Source organism: Carcharodon carcharias, chromosome 2 (genome assembly GCF_017639515.1).
Source record: "Carcharodon carcharias isolate sCarCar2 chromosome 2, sCarCar2.pri, whole genome shotgun sequence".
Taxonomy (NCBI): domain Eukaryota; kingdom Metazoa; phylum Chordata; class Chondrichthyes; order Lamniformes; family Lamnidae; genus Carcharodon; species Carcharodon carcharias.
Window position 1 is genome coordinate 121020880 of NC_054468.1, and position 23255 is coordinate 121044134.

At 53.9% G+C, this 23255-nt stretch overlaps 2 pseudogenes; both read left to right on the forward strand.

Annotated features, from left to right (window-relative positions):
* Window positions 1-1295: 1295 nt before the first annotated feature.
* On the forward strand, window positions 1296-14317 carry LOC121288077 (annotated as a pseudogene).
* A 2386-nt stretch (window positions 14318-16703) lies between these two features.
* The window catches only part of LOC121288082, a 38925-nt pseudogene continuing 32373 nt past the window's right edge, over window positions 16704-23255 (forward strand).

The following is a 23255-nucleotide window of genomic DNA, read 5'->3' on the forward strand; positions in this document are numbered from 1 at the left end:
CACCAGCAACAGCAGCAACAGCTGCAGCAACACCAGTGACAGAAGCAGCAACATCAGCAGCAACAGCAACAGCAGCAGCAGCTCCACCAGCAGAAGCAGCAGCAACAGAACTAGCAGCAACACAAGCAGTAATAGCAACACCAGCAACAGCAGCAACAGCAGCAGCAAGAACAGCAGCAACACCAGCACCAGTAACAACAGCAGCACCAGCACCTGCAGCACCAGCAACAACAGCAACAACAGCCACAGCAACCACGACAACAGCAGCACCAGCAACAGCAGAAAAAATAGCAACTGCAGGAGCAGCACTTTCAGCCGCAGTAGCCGCAGCAACAACAGCAGCACCAGCACCAGCAACAGCAGCAACAGCTGCAGCAACACCAGTGACAGAAGCAGCAACATCAGCAGCAACAGCAACAGCAGCAGCAGCTCCACCAGCAGAAGCAGCAGCAACAGAACTAGCAGCAACACAAGCAGTATTAGCAACACCAGCAACAGCAGCAACAGCAGCAGCAAGAACAGCAGCAACACCAGCACCAGTAACATCGGCAGCACCAGCAGCAGCAGCACCAGCAACAACAGCAACAACAGCCACAGCATCCAGGACAACAGCGGCACCAGCAACAGCAGAAACAACCGCAACTGCAGGAGCAGCACAATCAGCAGCAGTAGCCGCAGCAACAACAGCAGCACCAGCACCAGCAACAGCAGCAACAGCTGCAGCAACACCAGTGACAGAAGCAGCAACACCAGCAGCAACAGCAACAGCAGCAGCAGCTCCAACAGCAGCAGCAGCAGCAACAGAACCAGCAGCAACACCAGCAGTAATAGCAACACCAGCACCAGCAGCAACTGCAGCAGCAGCAGCAACAACTGCACCAGCAGCAACATTAGCTTTACCTGAAGCAACAGCAGCAGCACCAGCACAAGCAACAGCAGCAACAATAGCCGCAGCAACAACAACATCAGCAGAACCGGCAACAGCAGGAAATACAGCAACTACAGCAATAGCAACAGCAGTACCAACAGCACTAGCAACAGCAGCAACAGCAGCAGCAGCAACATCAGCAGCAGCAGCAGCGAGAACAGCAGCAACACCCGCACCAGTAAAAACAGCAGCACCAGCAGCAGCAGCAGCACCAGCAATAGCAGCAACAACAGCCACAGCAAACACAACAGCAGCACCAGCAGCAGGAACAACAGCAACTTCAGGAGCAGCAATATCAGCAGCAGGAGCAGCAGCAACTGCACCAGCAACAGCAACAATAGCAACACAGCCGCAGCAACACCAGCGACAGAAGCAGCAACACCAGCAGCAACAACAACAGCAGCAGCATCATCATCAGCAGCAGCAACAAAAGTAGCAGCAACACCAGCAGCAACAGCAACAGCAGCAGCAGCTCCACCACCAGCAGCAGCAGCAACAGAAACAGCAGCAACACCAGCAGTAATAGCAACACCAGCGCCAGCAGCAACTGCAGAAGATGCTGCAGCAACTGCAAAAACAGCAGCATCAGCATCAACTGCAGCAACAGCAGCAGCACCAGCAAAAGCAACAGCAGCAACAATTGCCGCAGCAACCCCAACATCAGCAGCACCGGCAGCAGCAGGAAATACACCATCTGCAGCAACAGCAACAGCAGCAGCAACACCACCAACAGCAGCAACAGCAACAGCAACACCAGCAGCAGCAACACCAATGACAGAAGCAGCAACACCAGCAGCAACAGCAACAGCAGCAGCAACATCAGCAGCAGCAGCGACCAAAGTAGCAGCAACACCAGCAGCAGTAGCAGCAGCTCCACCACCAGCAGCAACAACTGCAGCAGTAGCAGCAATAGCTATAGCAGCAACAACAGCCAGAGCAAGACCATCGACAGAAGCAGCAACACCAGCAGCAACAGCAACAGCAGCAGCATCATCATCAGCAGCAGCAACAAAAGTAGCAGCAACAACAGCAGGAACAGCAACAGAAGCAGCAACATCATCCGCAGCAGCCACATAATTAGCAGTAGCACCAGCAGCAGCAGCAGCTCCAAAACGAGCAGCAATAGCAGAATCAGCAGCAATAGCTACAGCAACAGCAGGAGCAAGAGGAGCAGCAGCACCGACACCAGCAGCAATAGCAGCAGCAGTAGCCACAGCACCAGCAACAGCAGCAGCATCATCATCAGCAGCAGCCACGTAAGTAGCAGCAACAACAGCAGGAACAGCAACAGAAGCAGCAACATCATCCGCAGCAGCCACATAATTAGCAGTAGCACCAGCAGCAGCAGCAGCTCCAAAACCAGCAGCAACAGCAGAATCAGCAGCAATAGCTATAGCAACAGCAGGAGCAAGAGGAGCAGCAGCACCGACACCAGCAGCAATAGCAGCAGCAGCCACAGCACCAGCAACAGTAGCAACACCACCAGCAGCTGCAACACCTACGACAGAAGCAGCAACACCAGCAGCAACAGCAACAGCCTCAGCAACATCAGCAGCAGCAGCAACGAAAGTAGCAGCAACACCAGCTGCAGCAGCAGCAGGTCCAGCACCAGCAGTAGCTACAGTAGCAATAGCAGCAATATCTACAGCAGCAACAACTGCCACAGCAACACCAGCGACAGAAGCAGCAACACCAGCAGCAACAGCAACAGCAGCAGCATCATCAGCAGAAAGAGCAACAAAAGTAGCAGCAACACCAGCAGCAACAGCAACAGCAGCAGCAGCTCCACCAGCAGCAGCAGCAGCAACGGAAGCAGCAGCAACAACAGCAACAACAGCTGCAGCTCCACCACCAGCAGCAGCAGCAACAGATACCGTAGCAACACCAGCAGCAACAGCAACAGCAAAGCAGCAGCTCCACAATCAGCAGCAGCAACAGCAGCAGTATCAGCAATAGCTACAGCAACAGCAGGAGCAAGAGGGGCAGCAGCATCAGAACCAACACCAGCAGCAATAGCAGCCACAGCACCAGCAACAGCAGCAACAGCAACAGAAGTAGCAACACCAGCAGCAGCAACAACATCAGCAACAACAGCAACATCAGCAGCAACACCAGCAGCAACAGCAGCTGCAACACCAGCAGAACCAGCAGCAGGAACAACAGCAACAGCAGCAGCAGCAACATCAGCAGCAGCAGCAACAGCAGCACCAGCAAGAACAGCAGCAACACCCGCACCAGCAACAACAGCAGCACCAGCAGCAGCAACAGCAGCAGCACCAGCAATAGCAGCAACAACTGCCACAGCAACCACAACAACAGCAGCACCAGCAACAGCATGAACAACAACAACTGCAGGAGCAGCAACATCGGCAGCAGGAGCAGTAGCAACAGCAGCAGCACCAGCAACAGCAACAACAGCAACAACAGCCGCAGCAACACCAGTGACAGAAGCAGCAACAGCAGCAACAACAACAACAGCAGCAGCAGCATCATCAGCAGTAGCAACAAATGTAGCAGCAACACCAGCAGCAACAGCAGCAGCTGCAGCAGCTCCACCAGCAGCAGCAGCAGCAACAGAACCAGCAGCAACACCAGCAGTCATAGCAACACCAGCAACAGCAGCAGCAGCAGCTCCACCAGCAGCAGCAGCAACAGAACCAGCAGCAACACCAGCAACAACAGCAGTAATAACAACACCAGCAACAGCAGCAACAGCAACAGCAGTAGCAACACCAGCAACACAAGCAGAACCAGCAGCAGCAACAGCAGCAACAACAGCAGCAGCAACAAAAGTAGCAGCAACACCAGGAGCAACAGCAACAGCAGCAGCAGCTCCACCAGCAGCAGCAGCAGCAACAGAACCAGCAGCAACAGCAGCAGTAATAGCAACAGCAGCAACAGCAGCAGCAAGAACAGCAGCAACACCAGCAACAGCAAGAACAACAGCACCAGAAACAGCAGCACCAGCAACAACAGCAACAACAGCCACAGCAACCACGACAACAGCAGCACCAGCAACAGCAGAAACAACAGCAACTGCAGGAGCAGCACAATCAGCAGCAGTAGCCGCAGCAACAACAGCAGCACCAGCACCAGCAACAGCAGCAACAGCCGCAGCATCACCAGTGACAGAAGCAGCAACACCAGCAGCAACAGCAACAGCAGAAGCAGCTTCAGCAGCAGCAGCAGCAGCAACAGAACCAGCAGCAACACCAGCAGTAATAGCAACACCAGCACCAGCAGCAACTGCAGCAGCAGCAGCAACAACTGCACCAGCAGCAACATTAGCTTTACCTGAAGCAACAGCAGCAGCACCAGCACAAGCAACAGCAGCAACAACAGCCGCAGCAACCACAACATCAGCAGAAGCATCAACAGCAGGAAATACAGCATCTACAGCAATAGCAACAGCAGCAGCAACAGCACTAGCAACAGCAGCAACAGCAGCAGCAGCAACATCAGCAGCAGCATCAGCAAGAACAGCAGCAACACCCGCACCAGTAAAAACAGCAGCACCAGCTGCAGCAGCAGCAGCAGCACCAGCAGTAGCAGCAACAACAGCCACAGCAAACACAACAACAGCAGCACCAGCAGCAGGAACAACAGCAACTGCAGGAGCAGCAAAATCAGCAGCAGGAGCAGCAGCAACAGCAACAACAGCAACAACAGCCGCAGCAAAACCAGCGACAGAAGCAGCAACACCAGCAGCAACAGCAACAGCAGCAGGAACATCAGCAGCAGCAGCAACAAAAGTAGCAGCAACACCAGCTGCAGCAGCAGCAGCTCCAGCACCAGCAGTAGCAACAGTAGCAATAGCAGCAATAGCTACAGCAGCAACAACAGCCGCAGCAACACCAGCGACAGAAGCAGCAACACCATCAGCAACAGCAACAGCAGCAGCATCATCAGCAGCAAGAGCAACAAAAGTGGCAGCAACACCAGCAGCAACAGCAACAGCAGCAGCATCTCTACCAGCAGCAGCAGCAGCAATAGAACCAGCAGCAAGAACAGCAACAGCAGCTGCAGCTCCACCACCAGCAGCAGCAGCAGCAGCAACAGATCCAGCAGCAACACCAGCAGCAACAGGAACAGCAGCAGCAGCTCCACAATCAGCAGCAGCAACAGCAGCAGTATCAGCAATAGCTACAGCAACACCAGGAGCAAGAGGAGCAGCAGCATCAGCACCAACACCAGCAGCAATAGCAGCCACAGCACCTGCAACAGCAGCAACAGCAACAGCAGTAGCAACAGCAGCAGCAGCAACAACATCAGCAACAACAGCAACATCAGCAGCAACACCAGCAGCAACAGCAGCTGCAACACCAGCAGAACCAGCAGCAGGAACAACAGCAACAGCAGCAGCAGCAACATCAGCAGCAGCAGCAACAGCAGCAACAGCAAGAACAGCAGCAGCACCAGCAGTAGCATCAGCAGCAGCACCAGCAATAGCAGTAACAACAGCCATAGCAACCACAACAACAGCAGCACCATCAACAGCATGAACAACAACAACTGCAGGAGCAGCAAAATCAGCAGCAGTAGCAGTAGCAACAGCAGCAGAACCAGCAACAGCAACAACAGCAACAACAACCGCAGCAACACCAGTGACAGAGGCAGCAACACCAGCAGCAACAGCAACAGCAACAGTAACATCAGCTGCAGCAGCGACAAAAGTAGCAGCAACTCCTGCAACAGCAGCAGCAGCAACAGAACCAGCATCAATTCCAGCAACAACAGCAATAGCAGCAGTAGCTCCACCACCAGCAGCAGCAGCAACAGAAGCAGCAGCAACACCAGCAGCAACAGCAACAGGAGCAGCAGCTCCACAATCAGCAGCAGCAACAGCAGCAGTATCAGCAATAGCTACAGCAACAGCAGGAGCAAGAGGAGCAGCAGCATCAGCACCAACACCAGCAACAATAGCAGCAGCAGCAGCCACAGCACCAAAAACAGCAGCAACAGCAACAGCAGTAGCAACAACAGCAGCAGCTACAACATCAGCAACAACAACAAGATCAGCAGCAACACCAGCAGCAACAGCAGCTGCAACACCAGCAGAACCAGCAGCAGGAACAACAGCAACAGCAGCAGCGGCAACATCAGCAGCAGGAGCAGCAGCAACAGCAGCAGCACCAGCAATAGAAACAAAGGCAACAACAGCCGCAGCAACACCAGTGACAGAAGCAACAACAGCAGCAGCAACAACAAAAGTAGCAGCAACACCAGCAGCAACAGCAGCAGCAGCAGCTCCACCAGCAGCAGCAACAGCAACAGAACCAGCAGCAACACCAGCAGTAATAGCAACACCAGCAACAGCAGCAACAGCAACAGCAGTTGCAACACCAATAGCACCAGCAGCAGCAACACCAGCAGAACCAGCAGCAACAATAGCAGCAACAACAGCAGAAGCAACAAAAGTAGCAGCAACACCTGGAGCAACAGCAACAGCAGCAGCAGCTCCAACAGCAGCAGCAGCAGCAACAGAACCAGCAGCAACAGCAGCAGTAATAGCAACAACAGCAACAGCAGCAACAGCAGCAGCAAGAACAGCAACAGCAGCACCAGCAACAACAACAGCTGCAGCAGCATCATCAGCAGCAGCAACAAAGGAGCAGTAACACCAGCAGCAACAGCAGCAGCTGCAGCAGCTCCACCAGCAACAGCAGCAGCAACAGAACCAGCAGCAACACCAGCAGCAACAGCAACAGCGGTAGCAACTCCAGCAGCAGCAACAACAGCAGCAGCAACAGCAACAGCAGCTGCAACACCAGCAGCAGCAGCAGCAACAACAGCAGAACCAGCAGCAGCAACAGCAGCAACAGCAACAGCAGCTGCAACACCAGCAGCAGCAGCAACAACAGCAGAACCAGCAGCAGCAACAGCAGCAACAGCAACAGCAGCTGCAAAACCAGCAGCACCAGCAGCATCAACATGAGCAGAAACAGCAGCAGGAACAGCAGCAACGACAGCAGCAGGAACAAAAGTAGCAGCAACACCAGCAGCCACAGCAACAGCAGCAGCAGATCCATGAGCAGCAGCAGCAACAGAGCCAGCAGCAACAACAGCAGTAATAGCAACACGAGCAACAGCAGCAACAGCAGCAGCAAGATCAGCAACAACACCAGCACCAGCAACAACAGCAACAACAGCCACAGCAACCACGACAACAGCAGCACCAGCAATAGCAGAAACAACAGCAACTGCAGGAGCAGCACAATCAGCAGCAGTAGCCGCAGCAACAACAGCAGCACCAGCACCAGCAACAGCAGCAACAGCCGCAGCAACACTAGTGACAGAAGCAGCAACTCCAGCAGCAAAAGCAACAGCCGCAGCAGCTCCACCACCAGCAGCAGCAGCAACAGAACCAGCAGCAACACCAGCAGTAATAGCAACACCAGCACCAGCAGCAACTGCACCAGCAGCAACATCAGCTTTACCTGAAGCAACAGCAGCAGCACCAGCACAAGCAACAGCAACAAAAGCAACAACATCCACAGCAACCACGACAACAGCAGCACCAGCAACAGCAGAAACAACAACAACTGCAGGAGCAGCACAATCAGCAGCAGTAGCCGCAGCAACAACAGCAGCACCAGCACAGCAACAGCAGCAACAACCGCAGCAACACCAGTGACTGAAGCAGCAACACCAGCAGCAAAAGCAACAGCTGCAGCAGCTCCACCACCAGCAGCAGCAGCAACAGAACCAGCAGCAAAACCAGCAGTAATAGCAACACCAGCACCAGCAGCAACTGCAGCAGCAGCAGCAGCAGCAACTGCACAAGCAGCAACATCAGCTTTAACTGAAGCAATGGCAGCAGTACCAGTACAAGCAACAGCAGCAACAACAGCCACAGCAACCACAACATCAGCAGAACCGGCATCAGCAGTAAATACAGCATCTACAGCAATAGCAACAGCAGCAGCAACACCAACAACAGAAGCAGCAACACCAGCGGCAACAGCAACAGCAGCAGTACCATCAGCAGCAGCAGCGACAAAAGTAGCAGCATTACCTGCAGCAGCAGCAGCAGCTCCACCTCCAGCAACAGCAACAATAGCAGCAACAGCAGCAGCAGCAACAGCAACACCAGCAGCAGCAACACCTACGACAGAAGCAGCAACACCAGCAGCAACAGCAACAGCAGCAGCAACATCAGCAGCAGCAGCGACAAAAGTAGCAGCAACACCAGCAGCAGCAGCAGCAGCTCCACCACCAGCAGTAGCAACAGCAGCAGTAACAGCAATAGCTACAGCAGCAACAACAGCTGGAGCAAAACCAGCGACAGAAGCAGCAACAAGAGTAGCAACAGCAACAGCCGCAGCATCTTCAGCAGAAAGAGCAACAAAGGTAGCAGCAACACCACCAGCAGCAGCAGCAGCTCCACCACCAGCAGTAGCAACAGCAGCAGTAGCAGCAATAGCTACAGCAACAGCAGGAGCAAGAGGAGCAGCAGCACCAACACCAGCAGCAATAGTAGCAGCCGCAGCCACAGCACAAGCAACAGCAGCAACAACAGCCGCAGCAACTACAACATCAGCAGAACCGGAAACAGCAGGAAATACAGCTTCTACAGCAATTGCAAAAGCAGGAGCAACACCAATGACAGAAGCAGCAACACAAGCACCAGCAACAAGAGCAGCACCACCAGCAGCAGCACCAGCAACAAAAGCAACAACAGCCACAGCAACCACGACAACAGCAGCACCAGCTACGGTAGAAAAAAGAGCAACTGCAGGAGCAGCACAATCAGCAGCAGCAGCCGCAGCAACAACAGCAGCACCAGCACCAGCAACAACAGCAACCGCTGCAGCAACACCAGTGAAAGAAGCAGCAACACCAGCACAACAGCAACAGCAGCAGCAGCTCCAGCAGCATGATTAGCAGCAACAGAACCAGCAGCAACAACAGCAGTAATAGCAACACCAGCACCAGCAGCAACTGCAGCAGCAGCAGCAGCAACTGCACCAGCCACAACATTAGCTTTAACTGAAGCAACAGCAGCAACACCAGCACAAGCAACAGCAGCAACAACAGCCGCAGCAACCACAACATCAGCAGAACCGGCAACAGCAGGAAATACAGCATCTACAGCAATAGCAACAGCAGCAGCAACAGCACTAGCAACAGCAGCAACAGCAGCAGCAGCAACATCAGCAGCAGCAGCAACAGCCGAAACAGCAGCAGCAGCAAGAACAGCAGCAAAACCCGCACCAGCAACAACAGCAGCACCAGCAGCAGCAACAGCAGCAACAGCAGCAACAGCAGCAGCAAGAAGAGCAGCAACACCAGCACCAGCAACAGCATCAGCTGCAAAACCAGCACCAGCAACAGCAGCAGCAACATTATCAGCAGCAGCAACAAAAGTAGCAGCAACACCAGCAGCAACAGCAACAGCAGCAGCAGCTCCACAACCAGCAGCAGCAACTGCAGCAGTAGCAGCAATAGCGACAGCAACAGCAGGAGCAAGAGGACCAGCAGCAGCAGCAGCAACAACACCAGCAGCAATAGCAGCCACAGCGGCCACAGCACCAGCAACAGCAGAAGCAGTAGCAAGAGGAGCAGCGGCAGCACCAACACCAGCAGCAATAGCAGCAGCAGCAGCCACAGCACCAGCTATAGCAGCAACAGCAACAGAAATAGCAACACCAGCAGCAGCAACAACAGCAGTAGCAACAGCAACAGCAGCTGCACCACCAGCAGCACCAGCAGCAGCAACACCAGCAGAACCAACAGCAGCAACAGCAACAGCAGCAGCAGCTCCAGCAGCAGCATCAGCACCAACACCAGCAGCAATAGCAGCCACAGCACCAGCAACAGCAGCAACCGCAACAGCAGTAGCAACACGAGCAGCAGCAACAACATCAGCAACAACAGCAACATCAGCAGCAACACCAGCAGCGACAGCAGCTGCAACATGAGCAGAACCAGCAGCAGGAACAACAGCAACAGCAGCAGCAGCAACATCAGCAGCAGCAGCAACAGCAAGAACAGCAGCAGCACCAGCAGCAACAACAACAGCAGCACTAGCAATAGCAGCAGGAACAGCCACAGCAACCACAACAACAGCAGCACGATCAACAGCATGAACAACAACATCTGCAGGAGCAGCAAAATCAGCAACAGGAGCAGTAGCAACAGCAGCAAAACCAGCAGCAGCAACAACAGCAACAACAGCCGCAGCAACACCAGTGACAGAGGCAGCAACACCCGCAGCATCAGCAACAGCAGCAGAAACATCAGCTGCAGCAGCGACAAAAGTAGCAGCAACTCCTGCAGAAGCAGCAGCAGCAACAGAACCAGCAGCAACACCAGCAGCAGCAGCAACAGAAGCAGCAGCAACACCAGCAGCAACAGCAACAGGAGCAGCAGCTCCACAATCAGCAGCAGCAACAGCAGCAGTATCAGCAATAGCTACAGCAACAGCAGGAGCAAGAGGAGCAGCAGCATCAGCACCAACACCAGCAACAATAGCAGCAGCAGCAGCCACAGCACCAGCAACAGCAGCATCAGCAACAGCAGTAGCAACACCAGCAGCAGCTACAACATCAGCAACAAGAGCAACATCAGCAGCAACACCAGCAGAACCAGCAGCAGGAACAACAGCAACATCAGCAGCAGCAACATCAGCAGCAGGAGCAGTAGCAACAGCAGCAGCACCAGCAAAGGCAAGAAAAGCAACAACAGCCGCAGCAACACCAGTGACAGAAGCAGCAACAGCAGCAAAAGCAACAAAATTAGCAGCAACACCAGCAGCAACAGCAGCAGCATCAGCTCCACCAGCAGCAGCAGCAACAGAACCAGCAGCAACACCAGCAGTAATAGCATTTCAGCAGCAGCAGCAACAGCAACAGCAGTAGCAACACCAGCAGCACCAGCAGCAGCAACACCAGCAGAACCAGCAGCAGCAACAGCAGCAACAACAGCAGCAGCAACAAAAGTAGCAGCAACACCAGCAGCAACAGCAACAGCAGCGGCAGCTCCACCAGCAGCAGCAGCAGCAACAGACCCAGCAGCAACAGCAGCAGTAATAACAACACCAGCAACAGCAGCAGCAAGAACAGCAGGAACACCAGCACCAGCAACAACAGCAGCACCAGCAGCAGCAGCACCGGCAACAGCAGGAAATACAGCATCTGCAGCAACAGCAACAGCAGCAGCAACACCACCAACAGCAGCAACAGCAACAGCAGTAGCAACACCAGCAGCAGCAACAACATCAGCAACAACAGCAACATCAGCAGCAACACCAGCAGCAACAGCAGCTGCAACACCAGCAGAACCAGCAGCAGGAACAACAGCAACAGCAGCAGCAGCAACATCAGCAGCAACAGCAAGAACAGCAGCAGCACCAGCAGTAGCAACAGCAGCAGCACCAGCAACAGCAGCAACAACAGCCACAGCAACCACAACAAAGCAGCACCATCAACAGCATGAACAACAACAACTGCAGGAGCAGCAAAATCAGCAGCAGGAGCACTAGCAACAGCAACAACAGCAACAACAGCCGCAGCAACACCAGAGACAGAGGCAGCAACACCAGCAGCAACAGCAACAGCAGCAGTAACATCAGTTGCAGCAGCGACAAAAGTAGCAGCAACTCCTGCAGCAGCAGCAGCAGCAACAGATCCAGCAGCAACACCAGCAACAACAGCAACAGCAGCAGTAGCTCCACCACCAGCAGCAGCAGCAACAGAAGCAGCAGCAACACCAGCAGCAACAGCAACAGGAGCAGCAGCTCCACTATCAGCAGTAGCAACAGCAGCAGTATCAGCAATAGCTACAGGAACAGCAGGAGCAAGAGGAGCAGCAGCATCAGCACCAACAACAGCAGCAATAGCAGCCACAGCACCAGCAACAGCAGCAACAGCAGCAGTAGCTCCACCACCAGCAGCAGCAGCAACAGAAGCAGCAGCAACACCAGCAGCAACAGCAATAGGAGCAGCAGCTCCACAATCAGCAACAGCAACAGCAGCAGTATCAGCAATAGCTACAGCAACAGCAGGAGCAAGAGGAGCAGCAGCATCAGCACCAACACCAGCAACTATAGCAGCAGCAGCAGCCAGAGCACCAGCAACAGCAGCAAGAGCAACAGCAGTAGCAACACCAGCAGCAGCTACAACATCAACAACAACAGCAACATCAGCAGCAACACCAGCAGCAACAGCAGCAGGAACAACAGCAACAGCAGCAGCTGCAACATCATCAGCAGGAGCAGTAGCAACAGCAGCAGCACCAGCAACAGCAACAAAAGCAACACTAGTGACAGAAGCAGCAACAGAATCAGCAGCATCAAAAGTAGCAGCAACACCAGCAGCAACAGCAGCAGCTGCAGCTCCACCAGCAGAAGCAGCAGCAACAGAACCAGCAGCAACACCAGCAGTAATAGCAACACCAGCAACAGCAGCAACAGCAACAGCAGTATTAACACCAGCAGCACCAGCAGCAGCAACACCAGCAGAACCAGCAGCAGCAACAGCAGCAACAACAGCAGCAGCAACAAAAGTAGCAGCAACACCAGGAGCAACAGCAGCAGCAACAGCAGCTCCACCAGCAGCAGCAGCAGCAGTAGCAGCAATAGCTATAGCAGCAACAAGAGCAGCAGTAGCAGCAATAGCTATAGCAGCAACAACAGCTGGAGCAAGACCAGCGATAGAAGCAGCAACACCAGCAGCAACAGCAACAGCAGCAGCATTATCATCAGCAGTAGCAACAAAAGTAGTAGCATCAACAGCAGCAACAGCAACAACAGTAGCAACACCAGCAGCAGCAACAACATCAGCAACAACAGCAACATCAGCAGCAACACCAGCAGCAACAGCAGCTGCAACACCAGCAGAACCAGCAGCAGGAACAACAGCAACAGCAGCAGCAGCAACATCAGCAGCAGCAGCAACAGCAGCAACAGCAAGAACAGCAGCAGCACCAGCAGTAGCATCAGCAGCAGCACCAGCAATAGCAGTAACAACAGCCACAGCAACCACAACAACAGCAGCACCATCAACAGCATGAACAACAACAACTGCATGAGCAGCAAAATCAGCAGCAGTAGCAGTAGCAACAGCAGCAGAACCAGCAACAGCAACAACAGCAACAACAGCCGCAGCAACACCAGTGACAGAGGCAGCAACACCAGCAGCAACAGCAACAGCAACAGTAACATCAGCTGCAGCAGCGACAAAAGTAGCAGCAACTCCTGCAGCAGCAGCAGCAGCAACAGAACCAGCAGCAATTCCAGCAACAACAGCAACAGCAGCAGTAGCTGCACCACCAGCAGCAGCAGCAACAGGAGCAGCAGCTCCACAATCAGCAGCAGCAACAGCAGCAGTATCAGCAATAGCTACAGCAACAGCAGGAGCAAGAGGAGCAGCAGCATCAGCACCAACACCAGCAACAATAGCAGCAGCAGCAGCCACAGCACCAAAAACAGCAGCAACAGCAACAGCAGTAGCAACACCAGCAGCAGCTACAACATCAGCAACAACAACAACATCAGCAGCAACACCAGCAGCAACAGCAGCTGCAACACCAGCAGAACCTGCAGCAGGAACAACAGCAACAGCAGCAGCGGCAACATCAGCAGCAGGAGCAGTAGCAACAGCAGCAGCACCAGCAATAGAAACAAAGGCAACAACAGCCGCAGCAACACCAGTGACAGAAGCAACAACAGCAGCAGCAACAACAAAAGTAGCAGCAACACCAGCAGCAACAGCAGCAGCAGCAGCTCCACCAGCAGCAGCAACAGCAACAGAACCAGCAGCAACACCAGCAGTAATAGCAACACCAGCAACAGCAGCAACAGCAACAGCAGTAGCAACACCAGTAGCACCAGCAGCAGCACCACCAGCAGAACCAGCAGCAACAATAGCAGCAACAACAGCAGAAACAACAAAAGTAGCAGCAACACCTGGAGCAACAGCAACAGCAGCAGCAGCTCCAACAGCAGCAGCAGCAGCAACAGAACCAGCAGCAACAGCAGCAGTAATAGCAACAACAGCAACAGCAGCAACAGCAGCAGCAAGAACACAGCAACAGCACCAGCAACAACAACAGCAGCAGCAGCATCATCAGCAGCAGCAACAAAGGAGCAGTAACACCAGCAGCAACAGCAGCAGCTGCAGCAGCTCCACCAGCAACAGCAGCAGCAACAGAACCAGCAGCAACACCAGCAGCAACAGCAAGAGCGGTAGCAACTCCAGCAGCAGCAACAGCATCAGCAACAGCAACAGCAGCTGCAACACCAGCAGCAGCAGCAGCAACAACAGCAGAACCAGCAGCAGCAACAGCAGCAACAGCAACAGCAGCTGCAACACCAGCAGCAGCAGCAGCAACAGCAGAACCAGCAGCAGCAACAGCAGCAACAGCAACAGCAGCTGCAACACCAGCAGCACCAGCAGCATCAACATGAGCAGAAACAGCAGCAGGAACAGCAGCAACGACAGCAGCAGGAACAAAAGTAGCAGCAACACCAGCAGCCACAGCAACAGCAGCAGCAGATCCATGAGCAGCAGGAGCAACAGAACCAGCAGCAACAACAGCAGTAATAGCAACACGAGCAACAGCAGCAACAGCAGCAGCAAGATCAGCAACAACACCAGCACCAGCAACAACAGCAACAACAGCCACAGCAACCACGACAACAGCAGCACCAGCAATAGCAGAAACAACAGCAACTGCAGGAGCAGCACAATCAGCAGCAGTAGCCGCAGCAACAACAGCAGCACCAGCACCAGCAACAGCAGCAACAGCCGCAGCAACACCAGTGACAGAAGCAGCAACTCCAGCAGCAAAAGCAACAGCCGCAGCAGCTCCACCACCAGCAGCAGCAGCAACAGAACCAGCAGCAAAACCAGCAGTAATAGCAACACCAGCACCAGCAGCAACTGCACCAGCAGCAACATCAGCTTTACCTGAAGCAACAGCAGCAGCACCAGCACAAGCAACAGCACAAGCAACAACCGCAGCAACCACAACATCAGCAGAACCGGTAACTGCCGGAAATACAGCATCTACAGCAATAGCAACTGCAGCAGCAACACCAACGACAGAGGCAGTAACACCAGCAGCAACAGCAACAGCAGCAGTAACATCAGCAGCAGCAGCAACGACAAAAGTAGCAGAAACAACAGCAGCAGCAGCAGCAGTAACAGAGCCAGCAGCAACACCAGCAACAACAGAAACATAAGCAGTAGCTCCACCACCAGCAGCAGCAGCAACAGAACCAGCAGCAACACCAGCAGCAACAGCAACAGGAGCAGCAGCTCCACAATCAGCAGCATCAACAGCAGCAGTATCAGCAATAGCTACAGCAACAGCAGGAGCAAGAGGAGCAGCAGCTTCAGCACCAACACCAGCAACAATAGCAGCAGCAGCAGCCACAGCACCAGCAACAGCAGCAACACCACCAGAAGCAGCAACACCTACGACAGAAGCAGCAACACCAGCAGCAACAGCAATAGCAGCAGCAACATCAGCAGCAGCAGCAACAAAAGTAGGAGCAACACCAGCAGCAACAGCAACAGCAGTAGCAGCTCCACGAGCAGCAGCTGCAGCAGCAGAACTAAAAGCAACATCAACAGTAATAGCAACACCAGCAACAGCAGCAGCAAGAACAGCAGCAACACCAGCACCAACAACAACAGCAGCACCAGCAGCAGCAGCACCAGCAACAAAAGCAACAACATCCACAGCAACCACGACAACAGCAGCACCAGCAACAGCAGAAACAACAACAACTGCAGGAGCAGCACAATCAGCAGCAGTAGCCGCAGCAACAACAGCAGCACCAGCACAGCAACAGCAGCAACAACCGCAGCAACACCAGTGACTGAAGCAGCAACACCAGCAGCAAAAGCAACAGCTGCAGCAGCTCCACCACCAGCAGCAGCAGCAACAGAACCAGCAGCAAAACCAGCAGTAATAGCAACACCAGCACAAGCAGCAACAGCAGCAGCAGCAGCAGCAACTGCACACGCAGCAACATCAGCTTTAACTGAAGCAACAGCAGCAGTACCAGTACAAGCAACAGCAGCAACAACAGCCACAGCAACCACAACATCAGCAGAACCGGCATCAGCAGTAAATACAGCATCTACAGCAATAGCAACAGCAGCAGCAACACCAACAACAGAAGCAGCAATACCAGCGGCAATAGCAACAGCAGCAGTACCATCAGCAGCAGCAGCGACAAAAGTAGCAGCATTACCTGCAGCAGCAGCAGCAGCTCCACCTCCAGCAGCAGCAACATCAGCAGCAGCAGCAACAGCCGAAACAGCAGCAGCAGCAAGAACAGCAGCAAAACCCGCACCAGCAACAACAGCAGCACCAGCAGCAGCAACAGCAGCAACAGCAGCAGCAAGAAGAGCAGCAACACCAGCACCAGCAACAGCATCAGCTGCAAAACCAGCACCAGCAACAGCAGCAGCAACATTATCAGCAGCAGCAACAAAAGTAGCAGCAACACCAGCAGCAACAGCAACAGCAGCAGCAGCTCCACAACCAGCAGCAGCAACTGCAGCAGTAGCAGCAATAGCGACAGCAACAGCAGGAGCAAGAGGACCAGCAGCAGCAGCAGCAACAACACCAGCAGCAATAGCAGCCACAGCGGCCACAGCACCAGCAACAGCAGAAGCAGTAGCAAGAGGAGCAGCGGCAGCACCAACACCAGCAGCAATAGCAGCAGCAGCAGCCACAGCACCAGCAATAGCAGCAACAGCAACAGAAATAGCAACACCAGCAGCAGCAACAACAGCAGCAGCAACAGCAACAGCAGCTGCACCACCAGCAGCACCAGCAGCAGCAACACCAGCAGAACCAACAGCAGCAACAGCAACAGCAGCAGCAGCTCCAGCAGCAGCATCAGCACCAACACCAGCAGCAATAGCAGCCACAGCACCAGCAACAGCAGCAACCGCAACAGCAGTAGCAACACCAGCAGCAGCAACAACATCAGCAACAACAGCAACATCAGCAGCAACACCAGCAGCGACAGCAGCTGCAACATGAGCAGAACCAGCAGCAGGAACAACAGCAACAGCAGCAGCAGCAACATCAGCAGCAGCAGCAACAGCAAGAACAGCAGCAGCACCAGCAGCAGCAACAACAGCAGCACTAGCAATAGCAGCAGGAACAACCACAGCAACCACAACAACAACAGCACGATCAACAGCATGAACAACAACAACTGCAGGAGCAGCAAAATCAGCAACAGGAGCAGTAGCAACAGCAGCAAAACCAGCAGCAGCAACAACAGCAACAACAGCCGCAGCAACACCAGTGACAGAGGCAGCAACACCCGCAGCATCAGCAACAGCAGCAGAAACATCAGCTGCAGCAGCGACAAAAGTAGCAGCAACTCCTGCAGAAGCAGCAGCAGCAACAGAACCAGCAGCAACACCAGCAGCAGCAGCAACTGAAGCAGCAGCAACACCAGCAGCAACAGCAACAGGAGCAGCAGCTCCACAATCAGCAGCAGCAACAGCAGCAGTATCAGCAATAGCTACAGCAACAGCAGGAGCAAGAGGAGCAGCAGCATCAGCACCAACACCAGCAACAATAGCAGCAGCAGCAGCCACAGCACCAGCAACAGCAGCATCAGCAACAGCAGTAGCAACACCAGCAGCAGCTACAACATCAGCAACAAGAGCAACATCAGCAGCAACACCAGCAGAACCAGCAGCAGGAACAACAGCAACATCAGCAGCAGCAACATCAGCAGCAGGAGCAGTAGCAACAGCAGCAGCACCAGCAAAGGCAAGAAAAGCAACAACAGCCGCAGCAACACCAGTGACAGAAGCAGCAACAGCAGCAAAAGCAACAAAATTAGCAGCAACACCAGCAGCAACAGCAGCAGCATCAGCTCCACCAGCAGCAGCAGCAACAGAACCAGCAGCAACACCATCAGTAATAGCATTTCAGCAGCAGCAGCAACAGCAACAGCAGTAGCAACACCAGCAGCACCAGCAGCAGCAACACCAGCAGAACCAGCAACAGCAACAGCAGCAACAACAGCAGCAGCAACAAAAGTAGCAGCAACACCAGCAGCAACAGCAACAGCAGCAGCAGCTCCACCAGCAGCAGCAGCAGCAACAGACCCAGCAGCAACAGCAGCAGTAATAGCAACACCAGCAACAGCAGCAGCAAGAACAGCAGGAACACCAGCACCAGCAACAACAGCAGCACCAGCAGCAGCAGCACCGGCAACAGCAGGAAATTCAGCATCTGCAGCAACAGCAACAGCAGCAGCAACACCACCAACAGCAGCAACAGCAACAGCAGTAGCAACACCAGCAGCAACAGCAGCTGCAACACCAGCAGAACCAGCAGCAGGAACAACAGCAACAGCAGCAGCAGCAACATCAGCAGCAACAGCAAGAACAGCAGCAGCACCAGCAGTAGCAACAGCAGCAGCACCAGCAACAGCAGCAACAACAGCCACAGCAACCACAACAAAGCAGCACCATCAACAGCATGAACAACAACAACTGCAGGAGCAGCAAAATCAGCAGCAGGAGCAGTAGCAACAGCAACAACAGCAACAACAGCCGCAGCAACACCAGAGGCAGAGGCAGCAACACCAGCAGCAACAGCAACAGCAGCAGTAACATCAGCTGCAGCAGCGACAAAAGTAGCAGCAACTCCTGCAGCAGCAGCAGCAGCAACAGATCCAGCAGCAACACCAGCAACAACAGCAACAGGAGCAGCAGCTCCACTATCAGCAGTAGCAACAGCAGCAGTATCAGCAATAGCTACAGGAACAGCAGAAGCAAGAGGAGCAGCAGCATCAGCACCAACAACAGCAGCAATAGCAGCCACAGCACCAGCAACAGCAGCAACAGCAGCACTAGCTCCACCACCAGCAGCAGCAGCAACAGAAGCTGCAGCAACACCAGCAGCAACAGCAATAGGAGCAGCAGCTCCACAATCAGCAACAGCAACAGCAGCAGTATCAGCAATAGCTACAGCAACAGCAGGAGCAAGAGGAGCAGCAGCATCAGCACCAACACCAGCAACTATAGCAGCAGCAGCAGCCAGAGCACCAGCAACAGCAGCAAGAGCAACAGCAGTAGCAACACCAGCAGCAGCTACAACATCAACAACAACAGCAACATCAGCAGCAACACCAGCAGCAACAGCAGCAGGAACAACAGCAACAGCAGCAGCTGCAACATCATCAGCAGGAGCAGTAGCAACAGCAGCAGCACCAGCAACAGCAACAAAAGCAACACCAGTGACAGAAGCAGCAACAGAATCAGCAGCATCAAAAGTAGCAGCAACACCAGCAGCAACAGCAGCAGCAGCAGCTCCACCAGCAGAAGCAGCAGCAACAGAACCAGCAGCAACACCAGCAGTAATAGCAACACCAGCAACAGCAGCAACAGCAACAGCAGTATTAACACCAGCAGCACCAGCAGCAGCAACACCAGCAGAACCAGCAGCAGCAACAGCAGCAACAACAACAGCAGCAACAAAAGTAGCAGCAACACCAGGAGCAACAGCAGCAGCAACAGCAGCTCCACCAGCAGCAGCAGCAGCAGTAGCAGCAATAGCTATAGCAGCAACAAGAGCAGCAGTAGCAGCAATAGCTATAGCAGCAACAACAGCTGGAGCAAGACCAGCGATAGAAGCAGCAACACCAGCAGCAACAGCAACAGCAGCAGCATTATCATCAGCAGTAGCAACAAAAGTAGTAGCATCAACAGCAGCAACAGCAACAACAGTAGCAACACCAGCAGCAGCAACAACATCAGCAACAACAGCAACATCAGCAGCAACACCAGCAGCAACAGCAGCTGCAACACCAGCAGAACCAGCAGCAGGAACAACAGCAACAGCAGCAGCAGCAACATCAGCAGCAGCAGCAACAGCAGCAACAGCAAGAACAGCAGCAGCACCAGCAGTAGCATCAGCAGCAGCACCAGCAATAGCAGTAACAACAGCCACAGCAACCACAACAACAGCAGCACCATCAACAGCATGAACAACAACAACTGCATGAGCAGCAAAATCAGCAGCAGTAGCAGTAGCAACAGCAGCAGAACCAGCAACAGCAACAACAGCAACAACAGCCGCAGCAACACCGGTGACAGAGGCAGCAACACCAGCAGCAACAGCAACAGCAACAGTAACATCAGCTGCAGCAGCGACAAAAGTAGCAGCAACTCCTGCAGCAGCAGCAGCAGCAACAGAACCAGCAGCAATTCCAGCAACAACAGCAACAGCAGCAGTAGCTGCACCACCAGCAGCAGCAGCAACAGGAGCAGCAGCTCCACAATCAGCAGCAGCAACAGCAGCAGTATCAGCAATAGCTACAGCAACAGCAGGAGCAAGAGGAGCAGCAGCATCAGCACCAACACCAGCAACAATAGCAGCAGCAGCAGCCACAGCACCAAAAACAGCAGCAACAGCAACAGCAGTAGCAACACCAGCAGCAGCTACAACATCAGCAACAACAACAACATCAGCAGCAACACCAGCAGCAACAGCAGCTGCAACACCAGCAGAACCAGCAGCAGGAACAACAGCAACAGCAGCAGCGGCAACATCAGCAGCAGGAGCAGTAGCAACAGCAGCAGCACCAGCAATAGAAACAAAGGCAACAACAGCCGCAGCAACACCAGTGACAGAAGCAACAACAGCAGCAGCAACAACAAAAGTAGCAGCAACACCAGCAGCAACAGCAGCAGCAGCAGCTCCACCAGCAGCAGCAACAGCAACAGAACCAGCAGCAACACCAGCAGTAATAGCAACACCAGCAACAGCAGCAACAGCAACAGCAGTAGCAACACCAGTAGCACCAGCAGCAGCACCACCAGCAGAACCAGCAGCAACAATAGCAGCAACAACAGCAGAAGCAACAAAAGTAGCAGCAACACCTGGAGCAACAGCAACAGCAGCAGCAGCTCCAACAGCAGCAGCAGCAGCAACAGAACCAGCAGCAACAGCAGCAGTAATAGCAACAACAGCAACAGCAGCAACAGCAGCAGCAAGAACAGCAGCAACAGCACCAGCAACAACAACAGCAGCAGCAGCATCATCAGCAGCAGCAACAAAGGAGCAGTAACACCAGCAGCAACAGCAGCAGCTGCAGCAGCTCCACCAGCAACAGCAGCAGCAACAGAACCAGCAGCAACACCAGCAGCAACAGCAACAGCGGTAGCAACTCCAGCAGCAGCAACAACAGCAGCAGCAACAGCAACAGCAGCTGCAACACCAGCAGCAGCAGCAGCAACAACAGCAGAACCAGCAGCAGCAACAGCAGCAACAGCAACAGCAGCTGCAACACCAGCAGCAGCAGCAGCAACAGCAGAACCAGCAGCAGCAACAGCAGCAACAGCAACAGCAGCTGCAACACCAGCAGCACCAGCAGCATCAACATGAGCAGAAACAGCAGCAGGAACAGCAGCAACGACAGCAGCAGGAACAAAAGTAGCAGCAACACCAGCAGCCACAGCAACAGCAGCAGCAGATCCATGAGCAGCAGGAGCAACAGAACCAGCAGCAACAACAGCAGTAATAGCAACACGAGCAACAGCAGCAACAGCAGCAGCAAGATCAGCAACAACACCAGCACCAGCAACAACAGCAACAACAGCCACAGCAACCACGACAACAGCAGCACCAGCAATAGCAGAAACAACAGCAACTGCAGGAGCAGCACAATCAGCAGCAGTAGCCGCAGCAACAACAGCAGCACCAGCACCAGCAACAGCAGCAACAGCCGCAGCAACACCAGTGACAGAAGCAGCAACTCCAGCAGCAAAAGCAACAGCCGCAGCAGCTCCACCACCAGCAGCAGCAGCAACAGAACCAGCAGCAAAACCAGCAGTAATAGCAACACCAGCACCAGCAGCAACTGCACCAGCAGCAACATCAGCTTTACCTGAAGCAACAGCAGCAGCACCAGCACAAGCAACAGCACAAGCAACAACCGCAGCAACCACAACATCAGCAGAACCGGTAACTGCCGGAAATACAGCATCTACAGCAATAGCAACTGCAGCAGCAACACCAACGACAGAGGCAGTAACACCAGCAGCAACAGCAACAGCAGCAGTAACATCAGCAGCAGCAGCAACGACAAAAGTAGCAGAAACAACAGCAGCAGCAGCAGCAGTAACAGAGCCAGCAGCAACACCAGCAACAACAGCAACATAAGCAGTAGCTCCACCACCAGCAGCAGCAGCAACAGAACCAGCAGCAACACCAGCAGCAACAGCAACAGGAGCAGCAGCTCCACAATCAGCAGCATCAACAGCAGCAGTATCAGCAATAGCTACAGCAACAGCAGGAGCAAGAGGAGCAGCAGCTTCAGCACCAACACCAGCAACAATAGCAGCAGCAGCAGCCACAGCACCAGCAACAGCAGCAACACCACCAGAAGCAGCAACACCTACGACAGAAGCAGCAACACCAGCAGCAACAGCAACAGCAGCAGCAACATCAGCAGCAGCAGCAACAAAAGTAGGAGCAACACCAGCAGCAACAGCAACAGCAGTAGCAGCTCCACGAGCAGCAGCTGCAGCAGCAGAACTAAAAGCAACATCAACAGTAATAGCAACACCAGCAACAGCAGCAGCAAGAACAGCAGCAACACCAGCACCAACAACAACAGCAGCACCAGCAGCAGCAGCACCAGCAACAAAAGCAACAACATCCACAGCAACCACGACAACAGCAGCACCAGCAACAGCAGAAACAACAACAACTGCAGGAGCAGCACAATCAGCAGCAGTAGCCGCAGCAACAACAGCAGCACCAGCACAGCAACAGCAGCAACAACCGCAGCAACACCAGTGACTGAAGCAGCAACACCAGCAGCAAAAGCAACAGCTGCAGCAGCTCCACCACCAGCAGCAGCAGCAACAGAACCAGCAGCAAAACCAGCAGTAATAGCAACACCAGCACAAGCAGCAACTGCAGCAGCAGCAGCAGCAACTGCACACGCAGCAACATCAGCTTTAACTGAAGCAACAGCAGCAGTACCAGTACAAGCAACAGCAGCAACAACAGCCACAGCAACCACAACATCAGCAGAACCGGCATCAGCAGTAAATACAGCATCTACAGCAATAGCAACAGCAGCAGCAACACCAACAACAGAAGCAGCAATACCAGCGGCAATAGCAACAGCAGCAGTACCATCAGCAGCAGCAGCGACAAAAGTAGCAGCATTACCTGCAGCAGCAGCAGCAGCTCCACCTCCAGCAGCAGCAACATCAGCAGCAGCAGCAACAGCCGAAACAGCAGCAGCAGCAAGAACAGCAGCAAAACCCGCACCAGCAACAACAGCAGCACCAGCAGCAGCAACAGCAGCAACAGCAGCAGC